The sequence below is a fragment of the Pelophylax lessonae genome (assembly GCF_965119305.1).
Source record: "Pelophylax lessonae genome assembly, chromosome: 4".
NCBI classification, from domain to species: domain Eukaryota; kingdom Metazoa; phylum Chordata; class Amphibia; order Anura; family Ranidae; genus Pelophylax; species Pelophylax lessonae.
The window spans coordinates 622,173,125-622,192,615 of NC_138771.1; the positions used below are offsets into that span (position 1 = coordinate 622,173,125).

General features: G+C 42.1%; 1 pseudogene across 1 annotated transcript in view; it reads right to left on the reverse strand.

Moving 5' to 3' along the window:
- Positions 1-19,060, reverse strand: part of LOC309552850 — a 95,152-nt pseudogene extending 76,092 nt beyond the window's left edge. The window contains exons 1-3 of the transcript XR_014226175.1: positions 18,881-19,060; positions 17,152-17,376; positions 8,764-9,423 (exon numbers count right to left, since the gene is read on the reverse strand). The product of XR_014226175.1 is annotated as an uncharacterized misc_RNA (transcript). The remainder of the gene's footprint in view (positions 1-8,763; positions 9,424-17,151; positions 17,377-18,880) is intronic.
- Between the last annotated feature and the right edge of the window lie 431 nt (positions 19,061-19,491).

The following is a 19,491-nucleotide window of genomic DNA, read 5'->3' on the forward strand; positions in this document are numbered from 1 at the left end:
CAACCTCCTATTGTTCTTATATTGTAAAGGGCCATACACACTAGAAGATTCTCTGAAGACTTTTTCGTGCAGATTTACCTTTTCTATGTAGTGCAAGGGCCTACCAGATTGCATAGGATTTGAAAGTGTTTGTTGGACCTCATATTATTTGGTTTTGGTAAATCGGAAGGATAAATTGTTCTGACAATCTTCTAGTGTGTATGGCCCATTATACTCACCAGCTAGAGCTGAGATTTACAAACTACGGCCCTCCAGCTGTTGCAGAACTACACATCCCATGAGGCCTTGTAATTCTCTGACATTCACAGATATGACTAGGCATGATGGAAATTGAAGTTCGTGAACAACTGGAGGGCCATAGTTTGAAGACCTCTGAACTTGAGCTTTGGTATATGCTGACTTTGAGATTTAGCATGTGGGTGGGGGATGGGTAAGTAAAACTGGGCATTTATACATCAATAAGGGCTTGTGGTCAGTGAAGGTTTTAACATCATTACATAAACATACAGAATCATAGGTGGGAATGGATGGACTGATGTATTTTAGATAAATCATTAACTAGGTACTAAAACATTGGCCAAGGAATAATTGTTTGAGGGAAAGCAATAAAATTTGAAAAATTCGACATACTGTTAACAGGCAATGCGTTTAGGGACACATAGGAGAGAATGGTGGGGTGGTTAGTGGGTAATTTTACAAATGGTTAAAGATAATCTACATCTTTACTACTATGTGCATGCGGACAGAGGGTAGTTTACAAATAATGGCCTGTGTCAATTGCTGTACATCCAAAAACATCATAATTCGGGTGAAACTAGTAATACATGTAATGTAATGTAAAAAATCAAACATACCTTGATATAGTCCTTCTGCAAGACCTTGATGATGGCAGAGCAGGTCTCAGGGATGATGACTCCAAGAGCTTGGGGGGAGATGCCTGTGGTGAACTTCAGATCCTGCAGGCTTCTCCCTGTTGCAAGATACCTCAACGTCGCAATTAACCTTTGCTCAGGAGTAATTGCAAGCCGCATACAAGTATCCTGCTTCAGAATATAGGGGGACACCAGGGCAAGAAGACGGTAAAAGATGGGATCCGTCATCCTCAAATAATTCCTGAAGTCATCAGGATTATTTTCCTGGAGCTCCCTCAGCAAGGACATATGAGAAAATTGATCACGGTTAAGCAACCAATTTTTCGTCCAGGAGGTCCGCTTCTTCTTCCTATTGCTCGTACGTCGTCTCAGAGCCAAAACTCCAACACTAACGACAGCAACGGACGAATTCACGGTCGCCATAATAAATTCTCGAACGATGTCTCGGAAAATAGCGAAATGTCGTCAACCAAACAAATGCTACCGAAATCAGCGCGAGATGCCCAGAAGGGTCACGGCCAAACACTCACTTCCTCTTTTGTAGCGGCGAACGTGCGTGGAACGTAGTGACGTCATTTTCTGTCGGAAGACAAATGTCCTGGGCAAGTTTTGAGCACTTTTCAACAGACAAACAACAAACACACCAGCCGCGAACATTTGTAGGACGTTCTGTCGGCCGACGATCGGTACGTGTGTACGGGGCTTAACTGTGAGGGGTTATGGTGTTCAGGTACCACCACCAATACCAAAGGCCCAATTTCAGTTTCAGTTCCTGCCGCTAATAACCTTCCAGGTACCCATCACTCCACAGGTTTGCATAGCTGACACCCAACCTTGGCCAGCTCAGATGACAGCACAGCTCCCACACTAGATCACTAATAAGAACACATACAACACTTGATCTTTGCCAATTTTAAATTGGTATGGAATTTTTAACAGCAGGACCCGTTCCTGCGCCCAGCAAGAGAAACTGCGAGGGGTTGCGGTGTTCAGGCACCACCAACAACCAAGGCCCAATTTTTATGCACCTGTTTGACAAGTACATGCGATTTCAAATTTGTATGGCATTTTTACCAGCAGGGCCCGTTCCTGCGCCCAGCTAGAGTAACTGCGAGGGGTTGGGCTGTTCAGGCACCACCAACAACCAAGGCCCAATTTTTCTGCACCTGTATGATAAGTACATGTGATTTGAAATTTGTATGTATATTTGTATATGACATTTTTTCCTTTAGAAATGTCAGTATTGCTGAAGCAGGCTACATACATGGTACAGATGCACTACTTTACATTAAGGGGACCCCCTAGACATGATATTTGAAGGAATTTTTCATTTTTATAGTTTCACATTAAGCCTCATTAAAATCAGTAAATCAGTGCTCCTTTAAAAATGATTGTTTTTAAAACGTTTTCTTGCATTGCTACATGTTCCCCTAGGTCAGTACCCGGACCCCCATACACTATTTTTGTGCAATAACTTGCATTTAAGCCTTCAAAATGAGGCTGTTTGATTTTTGACGTTTGAGTCCCATAGACTTCAATGAGGTTTGTTTGTTCGAACAAAATTTTCCCCTGTTTGTGGTGTTCTGGTGCAAACCGAACAGGGGGGTGTTTGGCTCATCACACACATATATACATATACATATACACATACACACACACATATACACAAATATATATACATACCGTATATACTCGAGTATAACCTGAGATTTTCAGCATGTTTTTTCATGCTGAAAATTCCCCCCTCGTCTTATACTGGAGTCACTGTCTTTTTAAAAATGGCGCCGTCCATTGCCGACGTCTTACCACGCATATGCCTAATGCCCGGGAATAGCCAATTATGTACGGGTTTTCCCGAGCTTTGGTGGCGCATTCACGGTGACGTATTGGCGCCGCGCGGCACGATTTTTAAATCAATGGCGTCTCACCGAAAGGTAAGGGAAACTCCTCCACAGCCCCTGCATTTTCTCATGCAGTGCTGTGGGCATGGTACAGGACATTCTCCTGTACCATGCCCGCAGCAATGCATCTCCTGTGCCATGCCTGTACCTACTGTGCCATGCATGTAAACACTGTGCCAGGCCTATACTATCTCCTGTACCATGACCTGTACCATGCCTATACCATGACCTGCGCCATCTCCTGTACCATGCCCGCTGCCCCTGTTTTGTGTCTCGTGGTGGTCCAGTTGGGTCCAGTAGTTGCTGCATTTCCCACCCTAGGCTTATTGACTCGAGTCAATAAGTTTTCCCACTTTTTTGTGGTAAAATTAGGGGCCTCGGCTTATATTCGAGTCGACTTATACTCGAGTATATACGGTATATATATATATATATATATATATATATATATATATATATATATATACATACACACACACACCCACATATATAGGTATATATATCCTGGAACATGTTCATTTGCAGAAAGTGTAATGTGGCTAGAATTAGGAACTGACGTGTGTGCTAAGCAGGAAGTGCATGTGTGGAGAGATGCACTAAAATACATTCCACCTCCTCCCACCAGCTAACTGACATATCCCCCCATGCCTAAGGGACAACAAGACCCCTCCCTGAATTACCCTGCAAATGAGCACTAGCTCGTCGGCAGAAAACAGGGAGGGAGCCATTGTTCGTCTTCTCGTGCGAGCAGCAGTGTGACTTCCGGGAACGTGTGCACACAAAAATAGGGACGTTTCTGGTCGCCTGTGTTGGGGCGATCACTTGTTCGTGAGAATGCCACGAAATGGATACATTTCACAATACACATCCAAAATACACAATATACACAATTACAAATAGTCAAATAAAAACGTGAGCTGTGTAGAAACAAATAAGCTTTATTGAACATGTATAGACATCATGAATCACTGTAGCAGTCATGTGAAATTACCCCCATCAAGGATTCTTTATTCAAATTACAGTGAAAAGATAAACTATGCTACATGGATATTGGGTACATGGATACATGGATATAGAGCTTACAATCTGCAAGGGTCGGGCCCAAGAAGTTGTACACACCTTAGCATTAAGCATAAAAAAAAGCAAAGGAGCAATGTTAAAAAAAAAAAACACATACATTTATGGTTAGTGTTTGCATGAACCTGCCTTTCCATTTAAACCACTATCAAATCACTAGAAGACATGGCTCCACAGAGGCATGAAAATAAAAAACACATGTTCAGATTTGAGAAAAACACATACTTTTTCAAAAACACTAATAAGCCTTTGGAGTAGCAAAAGGCAAAAGTATTCATCCAAAAACAGCCTTACTGGGGTATGGGTCCTTAGGCATGCTAGCAAACAGCAACCCCCCCCGAAATAAAAAGCCAATTCAGACACAAACACATGGTGGCCTCTTCACAGGCAAAGCAATCCACTCTAGAGCATGCCTTTATATAACATAGGTTATTCTACACCCACCCAGTAAAGGAAACGCCCAGCAGTATAATTAATTGTATCTGTTCCTGACTAAAGTGCTCACATCAGTTGACTAATGACTGAAAGTGTTTTTTTTTTTAAAAAAAAAAAAGGAAAATGGACAACAGCACATCTGTATTTGTGCAAGTAGAACCTCAGAGAAACTTGTAGGTAGGTAAGGGATTCGAACCCACAACGCCAGTTCTGCAAGGCAGAAGTACTAACCACTTAGCCACTTGTTGGTCATGACAATTTGAATTGGATTAATGATGTTGGTAGACGTTAGTGGTAGATGAAGTACATTTTTGTGGTGAAAAAAAGTTTATCATGTGGTTTGTGAAGACAGCTGTGTGTGTTTTAAGATAAGATTTCTGTGATATGGAAAGTAGCCAAGTTGAACTGAAAAGTGTTAGAAGTGGCAAAGTACTTGAGCATGCTCAATTGAACCCAAGAACTCTTTGAGAAAAAATAAGATATATATTTATATATATGTTTGCAATAATATATATATATATATTTTTTTTTGGGGGGGGGGGGGGGAGATATTATTCTTGCTTGCTAGCAAGAATAATATTTCTTACCCCTCAAAATAATAAATTCTTTAAACTTTTAGGCCCCGTTCACATAGGGGCGACGCTACTTCGCACCGCGACCTCAGAGCGGCCGCCACGGACTTCATAACATTGAAGTCTATGGCGGTCGCCTCCTGGTCGCCCCAAAGAAGCTCCGGACCCTTTTTCTAAGTCGGAGCGACTTGTGTCGCTCCTATTAGAACGGGTCCGCAGCTTCCCTATGGGAGGTGACCTGTGAGGCGACCAGGTCGCCTCACAGGTCGCCTTAGTGTGAACGGGGGCTTAAGCTATTTCTAACATTGTTTACAATAAAAATGCTTGAGCAGGGAACCCCAAAAATATAGCAAGGATAATTGTTTTTAAGAATTCAGCAATTGATAGGAATATGAAATGTCTGCATTTAAAACATTAATTTCTGTACTGCTCGCCTCTCATCGCCTGGTATTGATGGCCGAGTGCACGAATTTAGCAATCGCGAGCAATGGAATTCACTATATCGCCGGCTTGCGATTTGAAATTCATTATTTTTCAGGTCTATTCTGGTGTTGAGCAGCACATGTGCTTTCTCCCAGCCGTAGACTGCGGGAGGTATTTTTTAGCTTTTACACTTTTTAAGAAATCTCTTTTTATATTTCACTTTTGACACAGTTTAAAAGCAGCTGATCTCCAAATGATATCCCACATCTTTCAGAACAATTTGTGATATTTTTTCATGCTCAAAACGTGATTTCCAACAAAATAGTTGTACTTTTAGCTGTTTTTTGACTCTCGCGCTGACGTTATTTGAACTTAGTGAATTCGGAAATTGCAATAACGTTTCTTCCGGCATTATAGGGAATTCCAATCTCACCTTCTCTCGTTCGCCATCGCGTTAAAAAATAGTAGATCGCGTAAGCGCCGCCAAAGGCGATGTAGTGAATTAGGCCCATAGTAACATAGTCAGGTTGAAAAAAAGATACAAGTCCATCTGGCTCAACCAATAAAAAACAAAACAAAAAAAAAACAGTATTGAAAACCCAACCATACAATCCCATATACACAATCCTATACCCACTGTTGATCCAGAGGAAGGCAAAATAAAGTCTATACTTTTTACCTGCAGTAATGCTATTTTTTTAACTCTGATCAAATTGGGGGGAAAAAAAATATTTTTCAGTTTTATAATGAATTTTGTAAAATATACAAGAACAAAAGAGTGTTTTTGTCTTAAAATAAAAGATCATTTGTATGTGTAGCACCCTCCTAGGTAGGTGCTAGTGAGAGAGTATAGTTTTTGGCTCTGTCTGCCTATCAAAGGGGCAGCAGGGAAAATTATATTGTTTTCTGTCTACCAGAGAGCCGGATCTGTTAGTGAGGTCTGCTGTGCAGTCTAGAGGAGTGTTTCACACTGGTCCAATAGGGAGGCATGTTGGACAGTGGGAGGAAACCTGACCAATGGGTGCACAGGCTTTGATACAGTCCTGGTGATTGGTAGAGACAGGCTGTCTCGGTGCATTCTGGGATACTGTATAAAAGCCAAGAGCACATGTTTTGCAGGGTTTTTGGCTGGTGAGCAGAGTTCTGGAGGGAGGGGCCGGCTGTCTCCTCCTCTGTAGCAGTGGCACGTGGCATCAGGAGGTTGTACTGAGGGCCAGAGGAACAGAGCTGAACCCAGAGGTACAGGAAAGCCGACTGAGGGGGAGACACCGGAGACCCTATAAAAACAGTATCGTAAGTACAGGGGCTTGTGTCAAGGGGCCTGATCTGAGGGGGGCCACCCTGGAGTAGGATAGTCAGTGGACGGGTGTCAGTGGTCAAGAACAAGGATACTAGGAGAGTGCTCTGAAGAGAATTTAGTTCATCAAGTCATCTGGATAGAGACTTAATCCAAATTCACCTAGTGGCAGGGTGAATCAGCAGCCTGGCTGCATCATCAGATAGGAGTCCTCACATCTTGTGAATAGTTATTCTGGAGTATTCCACTATTCCCTTCTCCCATCTCTATTTAAAATAAAACACCAAAAACAACTACAAACCACTGGACTGAGCATTGACTGAGCCAAGAAGTAAAGTGTTAAATTGTGAATACCAGAGTTGCTAACGGTAACCCAGGGGGACCCAAAAGTGTGTTATCCAGCAGTCCTCAAGGGGGCACTGCAACATATGTATTTGCTTGTTATTTAGTAATCACAGCATTATTGCAAAATCAATAGGCCCACAGCATAAGGGTCCTTTCACACGGGCTTTACGCTCGGCGGACTCAGTTTTGCTCAGCCGGGATCAATCCGCCGATCCCCACTGAGCAGGCGGATGACAGGTTTGTCTCCGCTCACTGTGCTGAGATGGACCTGAGAGCCCCACTCTCCTCTATGGGAAATCAGGTGAAAACGGACCGCCTGTCCGTTTTCATCCGATCCGATGCTCCAGATGGATGGAAAATAGGGTGGCAGTTTCTGTTCTTTACAAAAGTTCTTATGTAATGTGATTCAGGGACAGGCGCTCAACCGCAAAAACACCCATTTGAATCTTTGGGCAATCATTTTTCCCTTTCTGGCAAAAGTTATTTATTTTTTTTAAATCCTTCCCAACTACAAATGAAAGCGGTATTACCCTCAAAACCAAAAATGTAATATATTGCAGCTTGCCAAACATTAGATTTGGTGGCTGCATTTGTTTTCTTTTTTTTTTTTTTGACCTGGTAATCTGGCCAGTAAAACATCTCTTCTATTAGAGTGCCCCCACTCTGGATGAGGGAGCACAGGGGGCACTTTTGGACAGCAGCATTGTCAGGCTAGGGGGGAGGGGAGTGTTAGATGTGCTAGCACATTTATATACACTTACAAATTAAAACCAAACACCAGCTAATACTTTATAAGTAGTCACAGCAAACTATTTTTTTCCTTTTGGGTTAAAGGTTTTACATAAATAAAAGCGGATCATTGTAAGCACCCCTGACTGTGGTAAATGGTTTGTCTTCTCCCATTAACTGCTACATCTGCAGGAGAGATTGTTCTTTAAAAAAAAACAACAGATTTACTGACCAGATCACCAGGTGGAAAAAAAAAACATAAAAAAGAAAACAAATGCAACCATCACACCCAAAGAAATGGTAAGCTGCAAAATAATTAAATGTTTGCTTTGTTTTTTTTTTTTTTGTTTTACATTTACTTAACCCCTTCTGGACCGGAAGGATTTTCCCCCTTAATGACCAGGCCGTTTTTTGCGATACGGCACTGCGTTACTTTAACTGACAATTGCGCGGTCGTGCGACGCTGTACCCAAATAAAATTTATGTCCTTTTTTCCCACAAATAGAGTTTTACTCTGGTGGTATTTGATCACCTGTGCGATTTTGTGCTATGAACAAAAAAAGAGCGACAATTCTTAAAAAAAAAAACAATATTTTTCACTTTCTGCTATATAACATTCCCAATAAAAAAAAAAATTAAAATCAAATTTTTTCATCATTTTAGGTCAATTTCTATTCTGCTACATATTTTTGGTAAAAAGAAGTCCCAGTAAGTATGTATTGATTGGTTTGCGCAAAAGTTATCGTGTCTAAAAACTAGGGGGAAGATTTATGTAATTTTTATTTATTTATTTTTTTACTAGAAATGACGGCGATGAGCGATTTTTAGCGGGACTGCGACATTGCGGCGGACACGTGTTTCCAACAGCAGATCGTCGTTCTGTCTCCACAGGGAGCGATCGCGGTGCCCAGCCGCAATCACGGCCGCCGGACCCACTGATCAGCTTCCTCTGAGGGAATGGGCCCACATGCGTGCCCCCGCTAGCGGTCCTGTGAAGGGACATACAGTTACGTCATTTCGCGGGACAGAGCTGACCTGCTGCATTAAAACGGGCAGTCGTTAGGGGGTTAAAGAGTCCCATGATAAAGGGGAAATTGTCACCAGGTGCTTTAAATGTCCATTTCTAGGATCATCTGTTCCTTAAGCACAGGGAACGGCGTCAGTCCTTCACACAGCTGGATGAGTTCTCTTCGGAGACCCTCCTCTGTGTACATGAAGCAGCATATACTGCTCCCTGCAGGTAAGGTTTGTATACACAGCTTTATCTGCTCTAAGACATGCCTTCTAAGACTGGCTGGGTCAACTCCATACAAGTCAATGTGGAAGACATATGTGGCATTTCCATAAGCCACCGGAAATGCTGGGGTGCCGAGACTGAGGAACCCAGCAGAAGAAGGTGGCTGGGTTGGTGGCCCTCTGCTCACAAGGCTTTCATGTTTAGTTTGATATCCATCTGTACTGCCAGCAGAGTTTTCAGCAGACAGTTCCAAAGATCCACTTGTATTACATGCTTCAGAGTAGATCCAAATGACTCCCTTTTCAAAAAGCATCTCCAAATTGGATCTGTGGGTGGTAAGAGGAAGCCAGTTCTGCACCAGGAGACCCCCAGGAAAGTGATCTTCTTTGATCTTTGTTCCATCAAAGAGTTTGAGCACCTCAGCAGGTTCCAGAATAGTGCAACTGATTGACTGTCCCACATTGTCCAGACGAGACTCCAACAATTTGATATCTTTCTCAAACTGGTCAGAGGGAACTAATATAGACACCAATGCCTGGTGGAGAGAAGATAAGAATGTATTTTATGTATGTCTGGCCAAAAAAAAATATTCTGTACATCGCTGCAATACATAGACTTTTTCCCCATGTTTTGTCTTTTTAAAAAATGCCGTAAGTGCAGACAATTTTCTGCTTATCCTGTCAGAAATCACTAGCTCCTAACTTCCCGTATGAGCTTGTAGTCAGGTGCAGTCTACTTTCTACACTGCAGGTGGCGCTAACCACAGCAGCCCTGCAGATGGAGAGCAGGTCAGGAGGAATGTGGTTCCTCTATGCGGTTTCCTGGGTTACTGGGGAAATGATCTGAATGGATGGCCGCAACCCCACGTGACTTTGGCGACCATCTTGAGTCAGGCAGAACCTTTTTAAGACCCTGGCTCCCCGGGTTGGGTACACTTTTGGTTAGTTGGTAGACTAGGGACAGATACCCCCACCTGTGAGTGACACAACTGGAGCTGGAGAAAGGTTCCTGATGAGGAGGGAAAGCGTAGGGTTACATCTTTCCTGGACACCTTCCCGATTGGGTAGGAGATGGCCACAGGGGCCTCGCAGCCGCCTAATTTGCCTAACGCGTTACCCCAGTTTTAAGGGACAAGGGACCTTAAAGTGTTTGCTACCCCAGCATGTCATATTCCTGATATGTGCCTGCTGTACCATATCCTTGTATGAGAAAGTCTCCTGTTCTTTTTGTATTGCTTGCTTTTTGTGAAATCCCTGGTTTTCCTGCCAGTCCCTCTGCTTTCCTATTAAAAACTTACCTTACTAAGCAGGAGAGTACAGCATGGTCAGTTCTCTAGCTATGCTGGGAACTCAGCCTGCTCTCTTCCAATGATCAGACTTGTCCTGACATGCCCCTCCTGCACAATCATTTACTGATACGCTCAGTGTGCTTTTTTTCTCCTTTCCCAGCTCTCATGCAGCTGTGAACAGAGGGAGCAGAGAGAATGTGATCATTTTTAAAAAAGGGGGAAAAAGGTATTTATTATGTTTTTTTTTTTTTTATCTATTCACAAATGTTATGCCTTTTGTTAAAATTTTTAATGGAATGGGTTGTTTTACAAGGTGATCATTTACTTTGAGGTTGCTGTGCTCAGGCACCTTTCCTGCGTGCACATTTCTGGAGCCGGACAATTAGTAATCAGCTGAGTTTGGCTTGGGTGGGGATTGGCTTGGCTGGAAAATGCCTCGAGCGAATGAGGGGGACAGGCCAAATGGTCAAGTGCAGGGTGACATAGCGCTTGGTGCCTTTTCAGCTAATTTGAAAGCATCTGCAAGGAGAGGGCGTGGGTGAGAGGTGGACCAAAGCCTACAGGCGATTACAGGTTAGTGTGTGACACAGGCAGTCAGTCACTTTATTAGGGGTCACAGATGTAAGAGGCGAGTGGAGAGCCTAAGGTAAGGGGGGACACTGATATAAAGGTCCCCTCTTTATATCCAGACTTGTATAAAGTACTCGAAATTTCTACTTGAGTAAAAGTACAAGTGCTCGATCAAAAAATTTCTTGAGTAGAAGTGGAAGTGCTCGCAGAAAAAGTTACTTAAGTAGAAGTACTAAAGTATTCAACATTTTTTTTACTTAAGTATTGCAAGTAGTTTTTTCAAAAAATTTGCTACTTAAGTACTAAAAGTAAAAAGTACCAGTAGTTTTGAAAAAAAATTTCTACTCAAGTACTGAAAGTAGAAGTACAAGTACTGTGTTATGTAGTTATTAAAGAAAGAAGTCAAAAGTTTGAACATCATATTGTTTTTATTATTTCAAATGATTTATTCAAATGATTAACCTGTGTTTGTTAGTAGTTTCTTGATGCACTTTAAGCGCTGTAGCACCAATTATTTGTTTGTTTCATATTTTCTTTTTATTGGAAAGATTTGGTATAGCAGCTTTTATTATACACAGCCTTTATTTTCCTATGCGCTGATTTACAAATGACATTATACACATTTTTTTGAGCTTTATGCAACCTGCCATCTACTGTTCTGGCAGTGGTAATTTTTTTAAAAGTAACGAGTAACTATGCAGCACAAAAAAAAATACTTGAGTAGAAGTATCAAAATCATCGAAAAAATGTAGTGAAGTAAAAGTAGAAGTAGGAGAAAAAAATTCTACTCTAGGAAAGTACAGATACCGCATTTCGGTACTTAAGTACAGTACTTAAGTAGTTCTACTTCGTTACTATACATCTCTGTTTATATCAGTGTCTTCACACCCCTCTTACATTAGTGAACCCCTTTACCTTAGTGTATTCACTCTGCAGACTCTGGTGTGTAAGGGAATTCTGCGGACCCTGATGTAAGGGAGAATGTCGTGGACTCTGAATTAAAGGGGAATTCTGGTGTAATAGGTTCTCTGGTCACCAGAGCCCTCCTTACATCAGAGTTTACAGATTTCCCCCTTACATCAGAGTTACAGTGCAAAGGAGAACTCTGCGGACTCTGAGGTAAGGAGGAACTCTACAAACTCTGATGTAAGGAGGGCTCTGGTGACCAGAGAACCTCTTACACCAGAATTCCCCTTTACACCAGAGTCCACAACATTTCACCTTACATCAGGGTCCGCAGAGTTCCCCTATACACCAGAGTCCACAACATTTCCCCATTTTTGTATTTTTTTGTACTGTTCACATTACTTATTAGGGATTAGGGATTCTATTGTATGTTGATACATCTTCATATGTTATGATACACTGAGTAGCGCAGCATTTCTGTTTGGTTTATATTATCCCCCTTCATGACCAGGCAATTTTTTGTGATACAGCAATCACGCCAATTTTCTTTTTTAATCTGTTTATTGGTTGGCACTGCGTTACTTTAACCACTTCACCCCCGGAAGGTTTTACCCCCTTATCCACTTTAAGAAGGGAAGGATTTGCCCCCTTCCTGACCAGGCACTATTTTGCGATTCAGCACTGCGTTACTTTAACGGACAATTGCAGGGTCGTGCGACCCTGTACCCAAATAAAATTTGATATCCTGTGCGATTTTTTTTTGCGCTATAAACAAAAAAAGAGCAACAATTTTGAAAAAAAAAAAAAAACAATATTTTTCACATTCTGCTATATGACATTCTCAAAAAAAAATTTAAAATCAAAATTTTCTAACATTTTAGGCCAATTTGCTTTCTGCTACATATTTTTGGTAAAAAAAAAAAAAAAATTGCAATAAGCGTATTTTAATTGTTTTGCGCAGTTATCTTGGACCACTGACATTTTTGACACTTTTGGGGGGACCAGTGACATTACTACAGTGATCAGTGCTAAATAGTATACACTGTTACTGTATAAATGACACTGGCAAGGAAGTGGTTAACACTGGGGGTGATCAAAGGGTTAAATGTGTTCCCTAGATGTGCTTACTAACTGTGTGGGGGATGGATTTAACATAGGCACAGAGAGATTGGTGATTCAGCTTAGCTTAACTGAATCACACGATCTTTCCCTGCCTCTCTGACAGGAGAGCTGTCTTGGCTTGTTTACACTCCAGACGGCTCTCCTGTCAGTTTTGCCAAAGATCGCGGGAGGTCGACGGCGATTGAGGTCTAATCACAGCGGGAGCGCAACTCCGGTGGCGTGCGCCGCCAAAACCGCATGCACATAATTACGTAGATTTACGTGATTATGCGCAGCCGAGCCGCCCTGCTGCAGTAAATATGCGTGGGGCAGTCGGCAAGTGGTTAACTGACAATTTTTGGGGACCAGTGACACTAATACAGTGATCAGTGCTAAAAATATGCACTGTCACTGTATTAATGACACTGGCTGGAAAGGGGTTAACATCAGGGGGGAATCAGAGGCTAAAATGTGTGCCTAAGATGTACATACTCACTGTGGGGGTGGTGCTTTGACTAGGGGAAGGCAAAGATCTGTGTTCCTGCTTAGAAGAAACACAAGATCAGTGCCTACCCCACCATAAGAATGACAATCTGCCTTGTTTATATAGGCAGATTGTCGTTCTGCCTGTGCCCTGCCTAATCGGCGGGCGCCGGTGAACATGTAGTCCACGGTATCCAGTGCTGGGCTCCCGCTGTGTAGAATCACAGCAGGAGTGGGTCACAAGTGGTGCGCACACACACCCCAGACCCGCAAGGATGAAATCACGTACTAGGTACGTGATCTGGCGCAGAGCAGCAACCCTGCTACAGTATATGTACGCAAGTGGTTAAACCTGACATTTTACCTAGTGAAGTCCGAAAAAGTAAATTTTAATGGCCCACAATAATATTACTTACAGAGATTTCATAGAAATAACGCATGTAGAGAAGGATCGGTTTGACTCTCTGAGAGGAGAGCTGTCTTGTCTTGTTTACTCTCCAGCTCTCCTGTCAGTTTTGCCAAAGATCGCGGGAGGTCGACGGCGATTGAGGTCTAATCACAGCGGAAGCGCATACACCATGTCACCATCTGGCGTGCGTTCCGCGGATACCAGGAAGTGACGTCACTGGTTGTAGCGTAACCGGAAATACATCTACGTGTTTCGCCCCACCTTCCAGTGCATCATCAAAGGTCTTTACTTTTACAGACTTCACTTTTGGCACTTTTCCACTGCAAGTACCGGCTCGTACCGGCTCGGCTCTACTCGGCCCTGCTTGGCCCGGTTTGCTTTTCCACTGCTGGTATCGCATGGTATAGTGTCGGAACGGTTCGGTACGGTACGGTATAGGTTTGCTTTTCCACAAAAGTAGTACTAAAGTTAAGTGGGTGGGATAACAACGGGGTGGGTGTGATTCTCTGACTAATCAGTGGCTAGTAGTGACTGCATGCAAAGGATTGTGGGATATGGTACCAGTTTGGTACCTGTTGGAACCACAATCGAGTAGGTACTGTTTTTTCAGAGCCGTACCGTACCGTACCGTTCGGTTCCATGCAGTGGAAAAGCAAACCTATACCGTACCGTAATGAACCGTTCCGACCCTATACCATGCGGTACCAGCAGTGGAAAAGCACAAAAGCGTGCCGAACCGGTACGGTTCCATGCAGTGGAAAAGCGCCATTATTCTTGCTAAGCTGTCCAGAGATTTGTTACAAAGGGGTCACAGGGACAGAGTGCCAGCATAAAGGGGATCTCTTGCATTTTTGTATCAGCTTCAAGCCCATTTAACCCTCAGACTGAAATAGCTGAGGGTCCATCATTTCTGGTGAGTGGGGACAAGTCAGATTTCTGGCATCCCCTGCAGAAAAAATGTAATTTCTCTTTTATTCATTGGCAGTATAACCCTACGGTCAAGAAGATTAAGTGCTGTGTCTGTCAATGAACATCAGAGAAATGGATTTTACAGTAAGTCAAAATACCATTTTCTCTTTCGTTCATTGACGGACACAGCACTTTATATTCTTGACTGTAGGGTTATTCTGCCCTACGGTCAAGAAGGTGAAGTGCTGTGTCTATCAATGAACATTAGAGAAATGGATTTTACGATAAGTCAAAAATCCCATTTTTTGGAGAGATACTCCCAATAGGAACACGTCTAAAGGGATCCAGACTCAGAAGCTTTCCTCATTAGTTCCCTGCAGCTGCACAGCTGATTGATAATTATGAAACCACTCCCATTTTACTCCCTCAGAACAGAGGAACAAACAGGGATTTCTTCAGAATAACAAAAAGGTAGGAATCTGCAACAAAGGTTGATTTAATCCTTGCAATGTACAAATATCACCCAGAGGGGAATGTTTTTTTTCTCAGCAAAAGTGGAGTTATGCTTTAACTTATACTTCAAAGCCCCATTCCAGGATATCTTTCAGGCTAAAGGCAGAAATCTGACAAATGAAGCGTTAGAGGCCTAGGCTCTTCATTGTTGTGTCTATTACACTATCTTGTGTACCTAGATTACTGATTGAATGGCCTTACCCATTTATGGCAGGTAGGGCATTTCACATGAATATACAGTCAGGTTTATAAATATTGGGACATCAACACAATTCAAATCTTTTTGGCTCTATACACCACCACAATGGATATGAAATTAAACAAACAAGATGCACTTTACCTGCAGACTTTAAGCTTTAATTTGAGGGTATTTACATCCAAATCATGTGAACGGTGTAGGAATTACAACAGTTTGTATATGTGCCTCCCACTTTTTAAGGGACCAAAAGTAATGGGACAGATTAACAATCATAAATCAAACTTTCACTTTTTAATACTTGGTTGCAAATCCTTTGCAGTCAATTACAGCCTGAAGTCTGGAACGCATAGACATCACCAGACGCTGGGTTTCATCCCTGGTGATGCTCTGCCAGGCCTCTACTGCAACTGTCTTCAGTTCCTGCTCGTTCTTGGGGCATTTTCCCTTCAGTTTTGTCTTCAGCAAGTGAAATGCATGCTCAATCGGATTCAGGTCAGGTGATTGACTTGGCCATTGCATAACATTTCACTGCTTTCCCTTAAAAAACGCTTTGGTTGCTTTCGCAGTATGCTTCGGGTCATTGTCCATCTGAGCTGTGAAGCGCCATCCAATGAGTTCTGAAGCATTTGGCTGAATATGAGCAGATAATATTGCCCGAAACACTTCAGAATTCATCCTGCTGAATTTGTCAGCAGTCACATCATCAATAAATACAAGAGAACCAATTCCATTGGCAGCCATACATGCAAACGCCATGACACTACCATCACCATGCTTCACTGATGAGGTGGTATGCTTTGGATCATGAGCAGTTCCTTTCCTTCTCCATACTCTTCCCATCACTCTGGTACAAGTTGATCTTGGTCTCATCTGTCCATAGGATGTTGTTCCAGAACTGTGAAGTTTTTAGATGTTGTTTGGCAAACTCTAATCTGGCCTTCCTGTTTTTAATGCTTACAAATGGTTTACATCTTGTGGTAAACCCTCTGTATTCACTCTGGTGAAGGCTTCTCTTGATTGTTGACTTTGACACACATACACCTACCTCCTGGAGAGTGTTCTTGATCTGACCAACTGTTGTGAAGGGTGTTTTCTTCACCAGGGAAAGAATTCTTCGGTCATCCACCACAGTTTTTTTCCATGGTCTTCCGGGTCTTTTGGTGTTGCTGAGCTCATTGGTGCGTTCTTTCTTTTTAAAGATATTCCAAACAGTTGATTTGGCCACACCTAATATTTTTGCTATCTCTCTGATGGGTTTGTTTTGTTTTTTCAGCCTAATGATGGCTTGCTTCACTGATAGTGACAGCTCTTTGGATCTCATATTGAGAGTTGACAGCAACAGATTCCAAATGCAAATAGCACACTTGAAATTAACTCTGGACCTTTTATCTGCTTCTTGTAAATGGGATAATGAGGGAATAACACACACCTGGCCATGGAACAGCTGTGCAGCCAATTGTCCCATTAATTTTGGTCCCTTAAAAGGTGGGAGGCACAGATACAAACTGTTGTAATTCCTACACCTTTCACCTGATTTGGATGTAAATACCCTTAAATTAAAGCAGAAAGTCTGCAGCTAAAGCACATCTTGTTTGTTTAATTTCAAATCCATTGTGGTGGTGTATAGAGCCAAAAAGATTAGAATTGTGTCGATGTCCCAATATTTATGGACCTGACTGTATTTCAATGATATACTTAGCCTTTTGGGTAGAGCTCTTAATGAGTTGCTTACCTGAGAATGGCAAATCTCCAAAAGTTGAGGCAGGAGTGATTTACTGTTTTATGGTTTCTACTTAATGGAATTGTTTAGTACGAGGACAAAACATGAATAAACTTAGCATTATCAAAAATTGAGAATTGTAATTAATAAGATGATAAAGATCACCTTGGAGTCAATCACTTTGAACATCCTGAACAAGTTGGGTGGAAGGCCCTCACCACGAGTCAGGCGCACTTTTTTCACTTGGGGGTGATCAGAACGAAGTTTATCTATGCAATATCTCTGGATTATACCAGCCGTGCCTTGTCCCCTCATCCAGGGGGCCACCCGAAGGCCTTGCAATACAGCAGTGCCACCCCCATCGACCAGCAAGAAGGATTCAAAGCCCACCTGAAAATGAAACACCAACAGGACACATTCAGTAATACTGTATAAATATGCACAATATTGACAAAAAATGTGGCCATCCCTCCAACTAAAAATGAAAATCAGGCCCCCTACAGGATTAAGCCAAAATTTACTAGTATGCACCGCATACTATTATTATTATACAGTTTACACAGTGCTTTAGAAATAAAAGGGGGTCAGTATAATTACAATACAGCTCAATACAGAAGGAACACAAAGTCAGAGGCACTGTGAGCTCATCTTCTCAGCCTGCTGCAAACAGCGTGTACCAGCTTGTATTTAAAGTATGTAAAGTAAGTAAAATATGTACAGTAGCTTCTGACAGGCTGTGCAAGGAGCCCCGTATCTCCAGAACCATAGGGTGCTTGGAGCCCCAAATTTCAACCATTGGTGTGGTAGGACTTCGTCTACCTACTCCCCATATTTGGAGTCTCTGTGACTCCAGGTCCCCAAGCCACGACCCTCGAAGCTGGATCTTTTTTGTTTCTTATGTTTATGGCAGGTGGGATTCAGCCTTACCTGCCTCCCCTGACTGCACGTCCCTGGGTTACCCCCTATTCCTTCCCCTTTACTTATATGATTGGAGATTCCTGGATATGTAAGTGAATAGCATACCTCCCAACTTTCTGAGATGGGAATGAGGGACACCTATTAGCAAAAGTATGTATGCTAAGGACATGCATTCTGCCACACCACCCCTTAAAGAAGAATTGTGCAAAAACATCATTGTTTAAACCCACAAGTGGCTGTTAGAATTTACAAATGCAGACATTTAGAAATTGGATGAAAGGTTTAGCACTGTGAAACACTTTTTGATAGATATGTATTGCATTTTATATACAACTATATAGATCATACCAAAATGGGGGACAAATGAGGAAGAAAAAGGGACAGAGGGACTTTGTTCCAAATCTGGGACAGTCCCTCAAAATCAGGGACAACTGGGAGCTGGGTAACACCAGTGGATGGTATGGACACAACGCTTCTATAGCAACCATTGAATGCAAGAAGCTGTCACATTCGTCCACACCAAACTCCTTAAACATTCAGAGTTTGGTAGAACATATAAACAGTAAGTGTTTGTTCCCAACGTAAGTTTGGACTGAACATTCAGTTCATCCTCAATGACATCATTATTTATCTAGAGCCCAGTGTAATTAAACAATGTAATGCTAGCCATACACTATACGATAAATTGTTCAAACTCATTTTTGAAAAAGAACATTCGTGAGATCAAACAATAGTGCCATGTAATGACCGATAAATCATTCAATGGTCATAAATTAATCAGTTTTTTGTTTGTTTTTTACATATGCCTAGTGCAAACAGTTTGGATGAGAAACACATTAACTTTTCAATTAATAGTCAATTAATGACCGAATTTTGGCCGATTTTTCGTATAGTGTATGGCCAGCATTATTATATCAAAGCATAGATCCAGTATGAACCATGTGATCACAGTCAGGGAATGCCTTCCCATACTCACTATTTTCCCTTCACTCTTGGCCAAAAACATATGCCTTCGATGATCCTTCAGCCATGCATGTTAGTGGAAAGGTAGATAGTCTATTCCTTTGTAAATACCGTCTGATATGGACATCAACTCTTTGTAGTCCTCAGCTGTGGCCGGTACAAAATCTATGTGTGCCATGGATGATACTGACATGATGGTGTGTTCGATGTAAATAACGATACAGGAAACAAATCTCATACATGAGCAAAGTTCATCAAAGTTCATCAAATGTGGCACTCCCTTGGCAAAAGACAGTTAACACCAAAGTACAAATGAAGATGTGGGCAATAAAACTGATTATTAGTCAATTTGTTTAAAGGTAAACTACAACTGCTATTGGTCAACTTTATTCACTTTTTGTTTTACTATTTTTGGAATAGTTTTAGCTTATAAACTGGTTTAAGCAAATATTTTATTGTACACATTATTACACACAAATCCATTGAGGAGTATGTGGCCTACTTGCCCTGCACATGGGGGTACCTCTCAGCATATACGCATTCACCAATGCCCAGGACCAGGCGGGGCTGTGGTCTGGGGTGAAGATCAACATTAAGGCGGAACCTCAACTTAGAAGTGAGCCG